The sequence below is a fragment of the Taeniopygia guttata genome, chromosome 6, assembly GCF_048771995.1.
Source record: "Taeniopygia guttata chromosome 6, bTaeGut7.mat, whole genome shotgun sequence".
Taxonomy (NCBI): domain Eukaryota; kingdom Metazoa; phylum Chordata; class Aves; order Passeriformes; family Estrildidae; genus Taeniopygia; species Taeniopygia guttata.
This window is the reverse complement of record NC_133031.1, coordinates 17258575-17276086: the sequence shown is the minus strand read 5'-3', so window position 1 is coordinate 17276086 and position 17512 is coordinate 17258575. Positions and strand designations below refer to the sequence as shown.

The window sequence follows — 17512 nt, the reverse complement described above, 5'->3', positions numbered from 1 at the left end:
TACTTAATCATCTGAAGTACTTCATAAATAATTTTAAGTCCCTGAAAAGTATAAATAACGAATTAATTTAAATCTGAGCCTAAGCCATCCAATTTTTATCTCAATTTTAAAATACCAGATATATATAATCTTAAAGGATACTCAGATTCTGGGTTCAAACCTTACTCACGAAAGAATAGGAAAACAAAAAATAATTCTGAGAGCACTCACATTACTAGGATACTATTTTGGAGGAGGGGGGAATCAGCTGTAGAGATATCCACACATGAAAGTCACAGAGTTTTTGTAGATGCTTTTGTCTATCATTAAACAATCTCGTATTGCCACTGACCTCTTTGCTGGTTGCCATCATGCTGCTCGGGAGAGGAAATCAAAATACCAGTGTCTAATGTTCCAGACAGAAACCATGACAATATATTCAAAAATGCTGAGTTTAAATTCTAGTACAGACTGATTTGATTAAAAGACAAGTTAGAGTGAAATGGTGTCAGCTTCAGTGAACCAAATGTAAAGGCCTTTATGACTACATTGGCATTTCTGCCTCAGTTGCAGGCATCAGTGACTATATTAGATTAGGTCACCTGAGAATTTAAATAGAATCACACATCTCTAATTAAAAAAAGGGTCCATGTGAGTAATACACTTCCATATCACCTTAATTACATATTGCAATTACAATTATAGCAGCACTGCTACTGGGATGTAATTACTGCACCTGAACTTCTCCATGCTCCATGCAGGCATGTTCATGGGAGCATCACCTGCACTTGCATTAGGAAATCAGCAAAAAGAATCAGAACATGAACCGTCCAGGCATAAGGATGGGGCTTTTGCTGTTCTGAGTTGGCTCAGAAATAGAGAGAACAAAATTTAATTTCTATATAGAAAGTCAGGTTTCTTGAAGCAGGAGCTAAAAGTAAGAAAAGACATTTTCCCCTCAAAGAAAATGGACAGCCACTGTACTCTATGGAAAATACACTTCAGTGATCATTGCAAATTCATGATGATGATGGCCCTTAAGGCCAAAAACGACCAACTGAATTAAACTCACCTAACTCTTCTTCCTGTGCTTCTTAAAAAGAGGGATCTGGAACTCTGGGCTATCTTGAAGTACCTAGAAATACAGCTTTCTAATCAGTTACTAGTCTTAACAACACCCAAAATATGGTATACCCACCATAGGCTTTCCTTCACAGCGTGCTGGTTTGATGAATTTCACACAGAGAAGGCATTACAGTACTTCACATTAACTTTGCAAGTTTGCTTTCCCCAATTTAGTGTCAGTGTTCACCAGAACCACAGGTCTGAAAGGTTGCACTGCAGTAATCAAACACAGCTCTAGTGACAGCAATTCACTGAAATCCAGGTCAAATTTCTACTTCTAATCTTGCCTGAACTTAGGTCTGAATAGTGTAAACCAGTAGAGGAAAAAAGTGTCACCCCCTCATCCATTTCCAAAAGACAGAAGCAACAACATGAGGAAGAGCTGAGGCAGTAAAAGATTCGCATTTCTCCTCTTCCATTCTTGCATTCTCCTCAATGTCTTCTCATGGTGTTCTCTCCCTCATAAAGCAGCACTTGAGAGGCATGTTCCCCATGGTATTTATGTAGTATTTATAAACCACCAGTTTGTGCAAAGGAGCATCTTATTGCACTAAGACTGTGCAAGGTTCTTAACCATGGAAACAACATGTGAGTCGCCTGTGGCTTCACCAATGGCACAGTACTCACATCATTCACAGTTCTTCAGCAAGGACAGCAGACACATGCTCTTGCTCCAAAAGCACAAATCTCTTAACAAGCAGATAATGATTTTCAATACTCTCCAATAGCTACTCCAAAGGCAGCAGAGGACTTAGGATAATTCTCAAAGTTTAAACAGTTACCATTTTTCCTACAGAGCATTGAGTACACAGACATAGAAATCAATCAAAACTCAGCCCATCATAAAGCACTAGTAGAATACTTTATAACCCCCAAAAACATCTAAGGGAAAAAGCTTTCTGTTCTATAAATTAGTTTAAGAAAAAATATCTCATTTTTATACTGCTCTAAGCTTCTCTGGGAATCAATCAATTAAATTGGCTAGCTGTGTTAAGGTAATTGAGAAGCAGTTCCCAGAAGACATTACATACTACAAACACAAAGTATGAATGAAATACATAGAGTCAAGCAAGACAGCAGCAGGAGTCCACAGTTTGTTTTCTGTCTGGAACTGAACGATAGGGTGTGACTTTATGAGTTACCTTATTTCCTAGGAAAGGAGGACAATCCTGGTCTGTACTGCAAAACAGATTGTGCCTAGCAGCATTCTCAGCCCATCCCTCCACTTCAGCCCTGTGCATCTGCATCACCCCCAGCAATACACCCATATAAACACTGATCCTTTATCAAATCCAGGTTTTACACAGCAAGGCACAGTGGCTTGACTAGGGCCTGATAAAAACCAAAATTCTCTGGCACAAAGAAATGGAATCATTCCCTAAAGCCAGACTAATTACTCATCATCAATAATAGCAAAAAAAAAGATGTTTTCCAAATTCCTCTATGTTCTGTGGAACAGAAATTATGAAGATATCTGTACAACTGGTGATGGAAAAAAAAAAGTTGCAACTCAGATTTTTTTACTTCCAGCAAACAGTGGCTGCCTGGCCAATTCATACAAAAATATGTGTTCAACAAATCAGTCAATATTTACTACTATAAATTCTATCTTGCTTATCAGCCTAATATATATAACACAGACTTCCAAGGTAAAATACATAAAAGATGACCTTTTCAGTTCTGTGTCCTCTTTTTTTTTTTTTCAATCCCTAAAGGCCTGAAAACTTTAAAATAAAAGGGAGAGGTGTTCAGATTTTTTTTTTTTGCCACTTGCTCCTTTCATTTAAAATACCACCTCTCTTATTCTGTAGTTTCCTTAGATGTCTTAGACATAGACTTAAAGCTCCTTCAGCCATCTATCTGAACAAGCTGTTACATTCTGGCAAACAGCAACTTTTCTCCCAAATATTTATTCAGGTGTTCAAAAGCTTGGAGATTTTATTTGTTTGTTTTAAACTTTTAAGCAATCAAAATAAAAATATTTATTCCCTGGACAGTTAGTCAGCTTCCATTCTTATAATAACCCTGAGATAATTCTACCAGATCATTAATAATGCATATACTCTGGAAGAAATTATTTAAAAAAAAAAAAAAGAAAATAAAAGGAAATGAACATGCTTTTCTCTAGAAGAAAACCAGAACAGAGGGACCCTTTGGGCCTTTTTTATATAAAATGGGAAATAAAACCCCATAATAATAATAAATCACAAGCAAACTTTTTATCTTTCATAAATTACTTAATAATAGCTTGCAGAAGTCCCCAGAAGAACATTAAATATTTCATACATTTAGTGCATCCTAAATGTCAGGGGGTTATAGAAATTAACAACCCGCTGGTAGTGGAGGGTAGTGCGGGCAGCCAGCTGCTCTGCAAGCATATCATACGTGTAATTTTTAGACCCAAAACTATATTTTCTTATCAAATATTAAAGTGACAGAAAGAGAAGTTATAATAAGATTTGCATAAGAAACAGAATTGCTTTGGATTAAAAAAAAAAAAATAAAGTCTAAAAAGAATTTTTAAGGTAAAGGCAGAAAAACCATTGCTCACAAGAGTCCAGCTGAAAGGAGTTTGTGTGCTGAAGCCCTTCTTCCTTTAGCTAACAGTATTTGTTTTCTGTTTCCTTGTGCTTGCTTTTGTGCTTCCAGTTTTCCTAATTTGGACATCCAAAACTTAACCAAGGACTAATCCTGTAGATGCTTTCTATAGTAAATGGAGTTGGGCAACAAATGGTTCAGAGTATCTAGAGAAGGCTACAATGAAATAGGAAGAAAGGAGCACAATTGATCATTCTGCTGCTCCTTGTCCATGCCCTCTTATTCTGGCTGGGTCAGCACAGAGCACAAGGGTCTCCTGGTCCACACTTGGGAGCTCAAGGCACCAGAGCCCAACTCCCAGCAGGGAGACTGGCCACATTATTTTTATAGTTGCAGTGAACTTTGTGCACAGTCCTTTCAACATAAGCCCACATCTGTGATACATGCTAGGCCAGCTGTCACAACAAAAACTAATTCTGCCATATCCACATCTCTGATTGATTTGGAGTTGGCCTTTACAAAAAAGACCCAAAAAAAGAGTTATATGTAAACTGATGGATCCAAATACTCTCTAAGTCACTGCTTGGTCAACCTTTATAATACTAACAAAAATGGAGTAAACTTACACAAGTATTTTAAGAGGGCTTGAACATGTAATTCACACCCAAGGATGTGAATGTGGCATACTGGGTCAATTCAGCATCATCCAGTCTGAAATTCAAGTAACAGAGGTTCTTCTATAGAAACCATCAGGGACCTTGGGAAGATCCATGCCACTTGTTAACTTTACCTTCACATATAAAGTGAGTGTCTGAGGTATAGAATGGTTGGGGGAATAAATAGTTATTTTAATGCTGGGGCATACAGTGAATTGAATTGTGTGATTAGTGATTGAATAGCTGCTCCTCTATTACATGGTCCATTTGGCTCAGTCTCCCTGTGCTATCACTGTCATGTGAGCATAAACAAGTCTTCCTGTCTTGATCATACCAGGACGCTTTTTGTGTATGTTCTCTGTTGCATACAATTAAAAATAAATTTTTCTCACTCGCTCTCAGATCTGGCATCAGGTTAGGCTCCAAATACTCGAGCTATGCTTTGGGTTCAGGTCTTGGCATCAGCACTGTATCCAGCTGGGTTACAATGCAGTTCCTCAAGTCAGTGTGTCTGATAGCACACAGCACACACACAGAATGGCTTAACAGAAACAGAAGACATCAGTGGGAAATTAGGGCTTTTACAGGAACATATGGCCCACAATCACTCAGTGCCTACAAAAGTGTTTATCTCAACATTTCATAGAGAGGACAGCAAAACAGAAAGATAACATATACTGCTTCTGATTTTTATCTTGTCACTAGCAGACTTGCACAAAGCACTGACCAAACAAAACAAAATGTAGAAATTTCCAGCATTTAGCGTAGAAGCTTATGGAAGATGACTAAATCAACTCCAGCAATGACTTTTTTTTCCTACAAAGAAAGCGTCTCACAGTTCTATTGTACTTTCCACTCACAGTGACTCAAAAGTCACTCCCATAAACCACACGTGGTGAAAGTTCCTGTACTCACTACAGGGAGCACAAATCCTTCTGGGGTAGATTACAACAGATGCTTGGAACTCTATGGCATATCCAAAATTAGTGGATGTTGCCAGAGTTAATGGCTCTCTATACTTACAAAATGCTAAGTAAAGACAACCAGATCTCTTGCTCACATTATCTCTCGAGTTCACCAACTGCTTGCTATGGATGGTACCACAGTCAGCATGCTCTTAGCAGGGACTGCCTTGCACTGAGCCATCAGCATTGCTTCCCACAGAATTCATGTTTTCACAAAAATTCACATATTAGATGTGGCAGAACATCTGTCTCCTGTCCCAAAATCATCTTGGACATTAGCACAAATAAACCAAATTAGCTTGGACAATAGCACAAATACATCAAGGTTCCTATTGCACAGTAGAAGACTACCCTGACTGGGCTGGATCCTTCAGCCACTTCAGAGACGAGAGAGTGGAAGCATAAAAGAACGTTGTGTAATTTACACGTCACCCTGCACTATATCAGTAACAGAGCTGGAAATAGAAACCTCCCCTCTCAGACACTGCATCAAGAGGCGTGACAGGTGCTTCAGAGAGCCTGTTCCAAAGCATGTGTCAACTAGAATGTGGGCATAACATTGCAGAGAGGCAAGCATGGGCGCTGAGACAGGCTGAGTTAAGCTTGCTGTTGAAGACTTTCCCCTACATCTATCCTGTATTCAGTCACCAGCTTGCAGAAGGTGAATTATCACCTGTACCTATGCATGTATGTGATGACAAGAGGAGGTAATATGACTCACTTCTAATAGATCCTTAATGATGAAAAGCAGTGATCCCAATGCTCTTCATTGAAGCAAAATGGTCTTAATTTCAGTAGTACTCTTTCCAACTACAAAATTAATTGCTTTCTCTGACTTGGCCTTAGTTTATTAAGCCATTTGAAATAAAATCAATTAATTAAATCTGAAGTAATACAAGGACAGACCATGGCTTGGCAAGATGCCATGTAAAGCAGACTTTTCATAGGATTAAGCTCTGTCTGAGGAGCTAACTGTCAACCAAAGGCTAGCTCAGGATGAAGGAGTTGCCCAAGAGAAGGGGATCTGTGATATCCAGCAGCTCAAGTACCAAGGATTTCTTGTCACTCAATGCTACAAGGCAAACAGAGGCTTTGGGGTGTCCTTGTACTCAAGACTCACAAATTACTTCTGTTGCCAGGTGACTGAATTCTTATCATAGCTGATTTGCCAGAGAAGCAGCATGATATTTTTGTAGGTCATGAGTCTCTATACAATTATTATGTTTGATTTTTTTTTTTAATTCAGCAGTAGATTTTAGTTCAATAAGCTTCACCAAACTGACCTAGATGAGTGTATAACCTGGATGGGATCCAATTGCTGAGCACTGAGTTAGTATCCACTAACAGTGATTTTGCTTTAGCTTATGTAGCAGGGAATGTACTAGAGCACATGGGTCTTAAAGCCTGTAATCAGCCTGAAATTCCTAGAGACTTCTCCAATCTTCACCAGAAAGGTGGGAGACCTCGTTGTCTTTGTGTTGCTACTGTACTGCAAAATACTAGTAGAGGCAAACAACTTATGATAGGTGTGAAATAATTAATAATAAAGTTTTAGTTTTCCTGTAAAAGAAATGAAACTATCTATGAAATATCTATCATATATTTTAGCCAAAGGCTTGTAAATGTCCATAACAGAACAAGGAAATATCATTAATTAGTCACAGGATTTCACAGGGCTGAACTACAAGTCTTTATGAACACCAGACTATGTAAACTAGATTATATTGTTTTTAAAAGCAAAAACCAAACAACACAACACAGTACTTCACCTAAAGAGGCAGCAAGACAATGTTTGAGAAAAAGGAGGATAAATGTCATAGTCAATAAACAGAAAATGTACACAGCTCCAGTGAAACAACAAGTAAATTAAAATGTTCATTTAAACATATTAAGATTGGGAAATTTTCTGTGTTGGAAGGGAGAGATAGAGATGCCCACGTTGTCTTTTCGTACTGGACTGTGAACTGGTAGTATTTATGGCACTCTCCAGAGCTCCTCTATCAACTCTTCTTGAATCTTGTAGGAATCCATACAAGCCCTAGAGACACAGGGAACACTGAACCACTCATGATTGGACCTTCCCCTTGGGCTGACCTCTGAAAATTGCAAACATCTTCTCTTCATAGCAGGGAATTTCTGCAGTGGTAGATAGAATCACAGGCCAAACAATGTGGTCTTCAAGAGGTGCATTTGTCATCTGCTGTGAAACATGCCAACTGTGGTATGGCAGTAAGGAGCTATACCATCCACTGAGCCTCAAATGTTGCTCAAAAGCAACTACAAAGCCATTGCAGTATTTACACAGTCTCTCTCACTCTCTATTAATTCCAGACCAACGTACTGAAATTTAAAAATCAAAAGGGAGCAATTATTTAACATCCTATCCTGACAACTCAGCCCAAAATCCTTGTGGATGAATCTAGCTGATTGAATGCAATGAGAGATTGTTTCCATCAAGTCCATTAATTTTGGATCAGATATTAAATCCCTTGCACTGGTAAAGGCTAAACAGCTAACAGTTACAGCTTGATGAAGCATGAGTCACAAAATACCACAGCTCACACAGTGTCTAAGCTCTAGTGAGAGCAGTATCAGCAGCAGAACATTTGTTCAGATCAACACAATGAGTGCATGCCTAACATGACGGCTTTCACTGGGCACAAATAACGCACATCTGAGTGCGCTCATAGCTTGTTTGTTCTAGTAAAAAACAATGCAAGACAGCAGGAAAGAACAAAAGCAAAGCCTGTGAGATGGCAAAGGGTTGTTGTTGTTGCTCTCTGTTTAACGAGGCCTCACAACATAGCAGGTGATTTTCCAGATGCCATCTCCCAATCTTACAAATGTACACATTTGTAAATTAGGACTCTGTAAAACCCCCTTTCCAAAGCTGAAGGAGCTGAGGTGAGATGTTGAGGTGCTTCTACTCCTGCCAGCAAACTGATTGCAAAACAAGAGACCTGGATTCTTTTTAATCAAAATTCCACCCAAAGAGAAAAAGCCACACAAGATATGTCCATTGAGGAAAAAGACTTATTGGCAGGAGCGCCATGAGTTAAAGCCAGCTGTGGGGAGAAGGAACACCTCTGCCTCATTCATTTCCTGCACTGAACAGAGTGATTTTATGTGGAATGTCTGACTGCTAAGTCTATCCCACTTTCCACCCTTCAGAGCTAAGTAACAGTATTCCCTTCTGTCCCTCCATGGCTGCTAACCCAAGGATCTCCACCTAGTTTACTTGCTTGATAAACCCTTTCTCTTGGGAGTTCTTACTGTTTGGTTTTAGCACCAATACAGATACCGACTTGCGTTTTTAGAAAAAGATCACAGCAATCATGTAAAAATACATCACCTCTCTCAGCTAATTAGAAAAAAAAACATGAGTAACATGATTTAAGTCTAATAATCACTCATTCAACACCATAAACACAAAGACTAATGGCCAGTCATTTACCCTATTCATATTTATTTCTTATACAATGGGGTGCAGTGACCCAGAAATTGTAATAGGAAACGGTGTCCGAGGGCTGTTTCCTTTTTTAAAGTATAAAAAATTTTTAAGAAAACAAGCACGGCCTTGTGATTAAAACACAGATATTTTTACAACTGTGTTCTAGAGACCACTTAGCAAACTAAAGCAATAAATCATACATATTTTAAGAACACTTTCGTTAAAAGCTTACTGTTAATAAGTATACCCAGGCTTGAAGACCTGTTCTGTCATGAGTATGTCATACATCCAGTAAAACATCAATCCCTCTGTGAAGCCATTGTAAAGTTTCTTTTCTTTCCAATACTTTCAGGATATTTTTGTGGATAACATATCTCACAATTGAATAAGCGGTCTATTACTTATGAAAGTCCTCATAAAGGAAATTTCACAAAACTATGTGAACTGCTAGGAAAGGGAGATTAGAATGTCTGTGAGTTTTTTTCTGCTACCTCATACCCGTCTGAGGCAGGAAGGGACTCACTACCAAGTATGCAAACTCCCCAGTAATGCCAGATCACAGACAAAAGCCAAACTCCAGAGGAAAGGAAAAGGCGGAGCCCCCCAGGCCTCATGTCATTCCTCATGCAAGAGTCCATGTCAACAGCACTACGCCCCATTGCCTTTTCATCCTTCTCCCAGTCCTTCTTATCCCAGTCTTCCCACTAGCTTAGTCCTAAAGCATTCTGTGTCAATGCTGTCTCTGGTGTATTTGCACAAGCCTATTCTGATGAGGACTTTGATCGCAGCTGGTGCCAGTGCTCTTTGAGTCCAGGCAGTAAAATAGAAAAAAGGTCCAGAACGATCATACATTGTTTGTATGCACATATGTGCATTGCCATATATGTAATCAAGCACCACTTTGAGGAGAATCGCAACACAATTTGTACAGGTCTTTGAAACATCTAGATGTTAGAATAGCAATATTTTCTTGCCTTTCCCATGATATTAAATTCAAATCCAAGTGTCTTCAGTGTCCGAGGAAATGTGATTTCCAGGTTTGGAGTCTCTGATTCTATGATTTTTTTGTATACTTGTATAGTTGGCTGTAAAGAGTCAAAACTCACAGATATGCTAAGAGATGGTGCCCAATAATATGGCAAGGTAGGACACAAACCAAGTGTTTCTTCACGACTGTGTGTCCATCTCAGTCTTATAACAGTACTGCTGCTTGGCACACCCGACCTTCTAGAAAGCAAACTTTCCGCCACACGGATTTGCATTTATTGTACATTCATGTATCATCTTACATGAGGGAAGCACACATCTGCTGGACATATAAGTTCTCAGAAAAGAAACAGTTAATTGGTTACTTACCCATCTAAAAGATTCAGAGAAGTACAATAGAGAAAGAGAGAAGAAACTGAAGCAAAGATAGAGTGAGAAAGTGAATACTTACATGTCCTTTGCACTTGTCAATCTTTTATAGGAAGTTATATAAATTCTTAACACATATTGTAGTAAGGTATCCTCTCATATCATAATCTCTTTGAAGAAAAGTATCAATATATAAGATAAAAAAAATTAAAGCATGTAAAATATTTTGTGGGTTGTTCTAATAATTAATCAGCCTAAAAGCTTTCAGTCTAGTACTGACAGCACAAAGAGCCTTTTCAAGACATGGAACAAAACCAAATATCTAGTCACCTATTAAAATGTGTAATAAGAGTACTATTTCTTGCTCTTCAAATGTCATACTGCATCAAGAGAAACTGCGATACCTAATGATTTTTTCTGGAAGCTGTAACTCTGGGGCATATATAGCTTTTAACTGCCCCTCAACATGTTTGTGTATGTGATATATTGTTTTCCAATTTTGCAGACTTGTGCCAAACAGGTTTGTGAGAAAAGATCTCTTTGAAACACATTATATTGGAACAAGGCAGTGAGCAGAAATTCATTGCAATTTTTTTTGTAGCAAAAGACATGACTGGTAATTCTAAGTTGATACACTGAATGCCATATGCCATATCTTTCACACTACATGACGGAGGGAATTCCACACAAAGAGCTTCTCTAATGCTTCTGGAGACAGAGATTGTATCCTCACAACTGCATGGAGCACTGAATTAACTTTCTTCCTGGAAGAAACCTCAGGATGAACATTCAGTGACTCTGCTGTCATTGCCAGAGAAAAGCTTAGAAACAGCCAGCACTGTGAGGAGACTCTCCACAGTACAGCCTCTAGTCAAGTATTCTATCCTTGCAGTGCCAATTTCAGATGGGCAAGATGAGGTGGGAATAATTTGAAAACAGTCTGCAGTCTTACTGTATCTGCTGCAAGGACTCACAGACATTTTAGGCAGCCTCAGCTCACACTCAGTTCAGACTTTTTGCTAGGAGCAGTATGAAGTCAGCAGTAATGCCCAGGTACCAGGGCATTACCCAGCATCTAGGACCTGTGTCATCCCCCAAGGCACAGCACAGACAGCAACAGGTCACGCTGATCTTCCTGGGGTCTTCTCCCCTGCCAAGCATCGGTCGTCTGCCTCCTGTCATGACCACACAAAACTCAATTCAGAGTTAAGCCAAAAATTGCCAACCACACTTTAGTATCTAGCAAGAGTCTGTGGAGCTCAGTGCTGTGTAACTGGCAATTCTCTCAACACAGCTTATATTTTGTGACTGGGTTGTCCCCAAAACACAAGAATGGCTTTCCACAAGGATTAGAGGTACTTCACATGCAAATAAATTTCAGCCATGTTTTAAGACAAGTAACCATTTATAAAACCAACACTTCGTTCCATAAAATTCTACAAAATTGACCAATAGAAGGAGGTTACAAGTACCACTACTGCAAAGACATGTCTTACTTGAACAAACAGTTTTTTCCAGTATTTAAAGAGCATCACAACAGAATATACAAAGTAGGAAACAGACCTAGTTCAATCTTGTACTCTTTCTTGCTTAACACCAATGACAAAAAGATAAATATCTATAAATTTACCTAGACTGCTTTTGTAATTATATTCTTATCTACCATAATGCTGTACAAATTTCAGATGAATTCATATGAATATTTTTATTATAACACCAGCTAAAACCCCAGATTATGTCAAACAATATTCTGTGCTGATGCAGGGCTCATTGCTTTATCTAAGCTCTTCTAAACTGTGGTCTTGAACTAAGTGAGGGCTAACACTACCTCACACATCGCTGGGCAAAAGTCTAAATGCACAGTGCCTAAATCTGGCCTTTCTCTCTTAAGGCCTCACACAACTAACTCGCCTTGCCAAACCGGGAAAAACCATGCCTGTGATTATAAAAAGGCATTTAACTCCAAGGACCATTAGATTTGGCCTTCCTGGCACCACTGGTATGTCTCTTGTAATGGCAACACTGCAGACACTGGAGAGTGATAGCAAACTCACAAAGCTCATAATAATAATTCATCAACCACTACTTCTGACTCTTAAATTATAGGATCAATACAGACAGAAAAAAAGGGCAATGAACTCATATTCTGGTATCAGTCTCCTTTTCCAAACAGTCACCTTCATTCTAATTATGTTCATTCTGCTCTAAGAAAAATATAACTTCTGTTACTTATGTGAATGAGGGTTGCAGTGTTTATTCAAAACCAGAATAGCTTTCTGGTGTTGGGGCAGATTTCATTCATATTGTGATCATATGCAAATAATTGATTCTTTGAAAGACCATTATAGCTATAAATCAATGCTGTAGACAAACTACATTTTCCTGCATGCTGCCATTTCCTGTTTCCCCATTTTGATGGAGGTATTGAAAACCCCCAGCTGTTACAGCACCAAATACTCTTCTCTTAGTTCTCAGTGTAAGAGGAAATATAATTATTTCAGAAGTTTTTCTAGCAAAGAATAATTTTAGCAACAGTTTGGTTTCTAAGATAAGGTCACTCACTTCAATGTTTTTATTGTTTATGAAGAGGGAAAACATCAATAAACTGCTTCAAGATTGGCTATGGATATGAAAGATAAATTTTTTTAGAAATTGCTTTTCCTCTCCACATCTCATTTCCTTCAAATGGAAAGTGATAGCAGAGTTGCCTGGTATGCTTGCATTTGTAGATAAGAAACAGATTTAGTGCTACACTGTAATTCTGTGGCTAGAGAGACTTCACACAGGATATGGAACCAGCTTGGCCAAGTATCATCTCCTCTTACTCTGAACAGGTAAGAAACCCAAATGCCCAGGCTTACATTGGACACACTAGATAGGTGTCAAGATGTTAAGAAAGTGAGAAAGAATAAAATACCAACTGAAATATGGGCATTCACACACCCAGATTCCAATACAAAGTGTCTGATCTGAGAAGCACATCACAAACCAGTTTTTCTACCTCATTATTCTCATCTAATAGTATTTGTTTTCCTAAACACATTCCAAAGAACAGCATCCATGATGCAAGAATCCAAAATTACTTAATCATGCTTCATTATATCTTAGTGAAACTGTGAAAAAGGATATACAGAAGCGCTATTTCTTCCAGTATTTAGATAGTATTTCTATTTGTGATAGTACGTAGTGTCTGTTTTAGCAACCCTAATGCGAGTGAGGCATGACTGTATCTAGTTGGCAGAGTTATCACAAAGTGTCTGTCCACCACTGCCCAAGCAGTTTGGCATGGATCAATTTTCATGCAAAAAGAATTCAGAAGTGCTGACAAACCCAAGCACATACGGCATCAGAATGACACCTTCTTTGAAAGACACCTACAGTAGCACAGTTGCCTTTACGGTCACGCTTGGGTAAGCATTCTCCTGGCTGAGTGTGAAGACATGACAGCATCACTTCCCAAACCCTCTCCTATAACTGATCAAAATACTGAGTCCAAAACCTGCTTATATTGTGACAAGCAGAAGGGTCACAATACAGTCAGCAAAGGAGCAGAGGCTGAAATCATACTAAAGCCTAAGGTCAGGTTCATAAAGCCCTATTTAGATATACAGACTAAGTATTAGTCACCCAAGGAAAAGGTAAAAGTAAACTAAAGAATCTGGGTATCCAACATTGTTGAAAACCCAGGCTTTTATGTTCCTACTTCAGAGATCCTAAGCAGCAAGTAAAAGCCCTAGCATAGTCTTTTACACAATAAGAGTAAAGACTAAAACAACCTACCCATGACTGAGAACTTCAAAGGCCTGAAGTAAAAACAATTTTCAAAGAACACTGAACTTTATCCATGCTGCCAGCGCATTTCCCAATGCTGAATAAATCCAAATCAAATATCTCACACACACAAAAAAAAAAAAAAAAAAAAAAAAAAAAAAAAAAGCTTCTCAGCTGAAAACTTGTCTGTTCTTAAAGGCACAGCAGTTTCCATAATCCTATAGGTAGTCTCTGCTCTAATATAAATTACACTGAGCAATGAAAGTGCTGACCCTGTCTTAACTTGCACCACAAACAACACACACTATACAACCTAATTCCTTAATGCTCATTCACATATATAGCACCACAGCAGATAATGGGATTATGGAAGAGATTGAAGACTTCAGGATCAGACCAACAGAACCTCTGTGGCTCACTGCAAAGGACTCAGCAGAGAGAAAATATCACAATTGTTCATCCATCTTAGGAGATATGTATTATCATCTTTGCTTAAAGCAAACAGAACCAGCAAGGGCACTGTTTTGGTCTTCCTATCTGCACTGTGCTGTCATAAGACCAGAGGGGTATTTAGCAAAGGCAAGGTACAAAAAAACTGAAAAATAACACCAAAGAAACATAGAGGAACAGAGAATGAACCAGTGTAGCTCCCTACTACTCCCTACCATTGTGACAAAGCATTCTGTAGTAGGTTCATCAATTAATTAGCACATTGTATACAGTAACACATCAGCATGTGTAAATTCTGTGAACATCTGCTGCCATGTCTTAATAGTGACCCAAGTGTGTGCACACATACACTGCACCCACATACACAGTGCATTCTTCAAAATACAACATGTAATTTTCACAAAGGTTTAACATTCCTGTTTTTCCCCCAGATTCAACCTTTGCAAAAGCAGTAAACTTGTAATTCAACATTTGCAGAGTGCTTCAAAGTTTCTCTGAGTTCTCCTTTCCCCCTACTCCAAATATTTTCCCTCCCCTACAAACAGAAAACACAAGAAGAGACCTGTTTATCACATGACCTTCCTTTAGAGGAACGCTTACATTTGTACCCTTTGAATCACTTATGTATCAAAGAAAAAGGAAGCTGCTAATAATACTTACATGGAGCACATAATTCTTACCTTCCTGACTTTTAGATTAGCCTCCTGGGCATGTGAAATTTATTAGGCACTGTTTCTTTCTTCTTCTAAACACCTTAGGTGTGAATCTGTGTGTATGTGTGTTTCTGTGTCTGTTTACAAAATATTTGATGTATTCCAAAAAAGGCACACGTGCTGTGTTTTAACTCTATAGATATCACTACTTTATAGATCATTATGAATCTATATTGGCTTTACAGAACAGGATTATCTTTAAAAATAACTATTCCTATTTAAACATAATAAGTATGCCTACTGAAGAAAATGGGAGTGCAAAAGAAAAGGGATTCATTAGAGACATTCAAATGTGACACATACATGTTTTTGTTATGTCTACCCATGCAGCAGAACCAATGTGGTCCAGCCTTTAGAAGCCAAGAGACACCAATCGATCACTAACCTCGTGCAAGTTAAACCACCCCTTGCCTTGTCGGATGGCTTAGACAGGGAAGCAGCTGTGACAGATGTCTTTTTATGACAAGGTATCAAGACATACAATAGAGATCAATCTTCAAGTGGCATAATCCATACAATTAAATACTAATACACCAAATATTTACCCAAAGCAGCAGCAGCAATAGCAATACCATTCAGAATATAAGGAAACACTGATCTTTGGGCAGAAGAGTGAAGAAAAGATTCTGCTTAGAATAAATCCCACTATCAGCCATCTGAGTTCCACTCAAGTGCCCTTGATTTGGGGGTTCCTTTATTGAACCCACACATAACGGAGCAACAACCACAGCACTGACACGAGCACAGGGCACTTACTGGTTAAAAATCAAACAAGGGTAACAGCAGGAGCCCAGGCAGTTTTGCTGAAATGAGATCTGCACAGCAGGGCAGGCATGGCTTTTCTTCATTACCCTAATAGCCTAATAAATAAATAAGGAATTGTTGTGTCCATGGCAATCATGCTGGTGATTTTTTTCTCCTTCCCTTCCATATCACCTCAGGAGTGAGGTAGCCATACCCCAGCTGCAGAATCTGATCTGTAAATAAAAAACTGAGAGCTAAATGAAGCCTTTTCTATGGTAGAATTTGACTAAAACTACTGCATATTCTCAGACATTTAAACTATCTACCATTCATGAGGCACTGGTGATACCTGAAGCTGTTGCCAATTATTTTTCACTCTTGAATTCCTTATGAACTGCTTGCAAAAGGTATTTACACCTCTGCAGAGAAGCACACAAAATACAAATCTTCAGAAACAATAGAATGAGACCAACCAGTAGCCTCCTTTCCACTCAAATAGACAAGGGTTTCATACCCTGCCATTCCCAGCTTCTGTTTTATCCAAACTACAGCAAGTGTTGGCTTCCTAAAGTACAGTATTCTCAGCATGTCGCACACAGGGTAGCATCCATGCGCCGCTGACTTGGTAATTGCATTATCTGCAGCCGCTGATGAATGAACAACCGTAATGCATACATCCTGGCTTTAGCTCTCTCGGGACAAGTAGACACACACTCTCCACACCAGATTCACCCAGCTTGCTGAGTCCGAAGCTATACAAAAAGTGCCCATGTGCATTCCCTCTAATTTTAAAAGCAATGCTGTAATCTGCTTCCCCTTCCCCCTGACAGAAATACAGCACTTCTATTTACAAGCACGAGAAGCTCATTCCCAAACCTACTTCTCTGCATCTGCAATCTCCTCTACCTGCAAATAATAAGGCTTGAATAAAGGCTCGCAAAAATTGTCGTGTAACACCGACGCCGTCTCTGCATACTAGGAGAAGCAGAGAGGCGCTAATATCCTACAGCATAATGGCCCTTTAAAGAACGACTAGTCCTTATGGGTATAAATTATCTCAAGAATAAAATGGAGCCAAGGCGATTTCCACTGCAGACGGAAGGCAATGACCAGCTGCCATAGCTGCGAAAGCCCCGGCTGACCCGCAAAGTTACCCGCGCAGAGGAGCTTACCTCGGAGCGGCACGGCAGCCTCCGTGCCCGCCCGGACGGGACACCGCAGCCGCGCCGAGCCGCCCGCGCCGCCGCGGCTCCGCGGCTCCCCGGCAGGCGGCGGCCGCGCCGGGCACCGCCCCCCGCCCGCCCGGCGGGAGCCACCCGCTCGGCGCCGGCACGGAGCGAGCCCCTGCCGGAGCCGGGAGGAAAGAGGGCCTGCGCTTCCAGCCGGGAAAGCGAGCCCCAGCCGAACCGGAGGAAGGCGGGAGCAGCGCGGCGGCCGCCGAGCCGGCAGCCCGGGAGCGGGGGGCGGGCGGCCCTGCCCGACCTGTTGCGCGGGTCGGTCGCTGTTAGTTGCTGGGGGGTGAAACTGGCTGGGGACTGAGCGCTGGGGAAGCCCTGCACCGCGGCGGGTGGGTGCACGGCCGAGCTAGGGGCGTTCAATGCAACCATCGGTGTCTTAACTGTGCGTAACACAAGTCACTGAAGAATGGGGAGGAAGAGACGAAGGAAGGGGGAAGAGACCTCTGGTAAATTACTAAATGCTCCATCTGGGGGAAAAAAGATCAAATAGAGGAGAGGGGAAATCCTTGTCTCATTCACACTGCTT

The 17512-nt window shown here is 40.0% G+C and overlaps 1 protein-coding gene across 16 annotated transcripts in view; it reads right to left on the bottom strand.

Moving 5' to 3' along the window:
* The window catches only part of SORBS1 (sorbin and SH3 domain containing 1), a 161089-nt gene extending 144022 nt beyond the window's left edge, over positions 1 to 17067 (bottom strand). For 6 of the 16 annotated variants that reach the window (XM_072931498.1, XM_072931501.1, XM_072931496.1 and 3 more), the window contains exon 1: positions 16921 to 17067. The gene's annotated coding sequence lies outside the window, so the exon portion shown is untranslated. Of the gene's footprint in view, positions 1 to 1051; positions 1115 to 16920 lie in introns of all 16 variants that reach the window. The other 10 variants (XM_072931515.1, XM_072931512.1, XM_072931513.1 and 7 more) reach the window with 5 other exon arrangements.
* Between the last annotated feature and the right edge of the window lie 445 nt (positions 17068 to 17512).